Raw genomic sequence first — 473 nt, 5'->3', positions numbered from 1 at the left:
AATGGGCAAGGAGAATTTCATCTCTTGAGAACGTTCGTTGTTGGATTTCTTCATCCACAGCAGAATTCCCTGCTGGCATGGCTGTTCCATCAATAAGTTAGGTGGTAGGCACCAGACCGCTCCACTGGAGCCTGTCTGTGCTAGGGATGAAAAGGTGCTCGGCTGGGAGGAAAAGGTGCTCAGCTGGGATGAAAAGGTGCTCAGCTGGGATGAAAAGGTGCTCGGCTGGCGCTGTCCGCGTTAGCCCTGGAGCTGGGAGTTTGGGGAAGGATGGGGCAGGCTCTTGCCTGGCTCCAGGCACGGTGCTGGGGACGTGCTCTGCTCGAGATGCTGAGTCCTGCGGGGCCCTGGCCTCACACAGGGCTCAGCCATCACCTCTCAGTGCTAATGTCGTGGTTTAACCCAGCTGGCAACTCAGCACCACGCAGCCGCTCGCTCACGCCCCCCTCCCTCAGTGGGCTGGGGGCGAGAAT

Source organism: Egretta garzetta, unplaced genomic scaffold (genome assembly GCF_000687185.1).
Source record: "Egretta garzetta isolate BGI_Z169 unplaced genomic scaffold, ASM68718v1 scaffold245, whole genome shotgun sequence".
Lineage (NCBI taxonomy): Eukaryota > Metazoa > Chordata > Aves > Pelecaniformes > Ardeidae > Egretta > Egretta garzetta.
Note: the sequence above shows the minus strand (reverse complement) of the source record.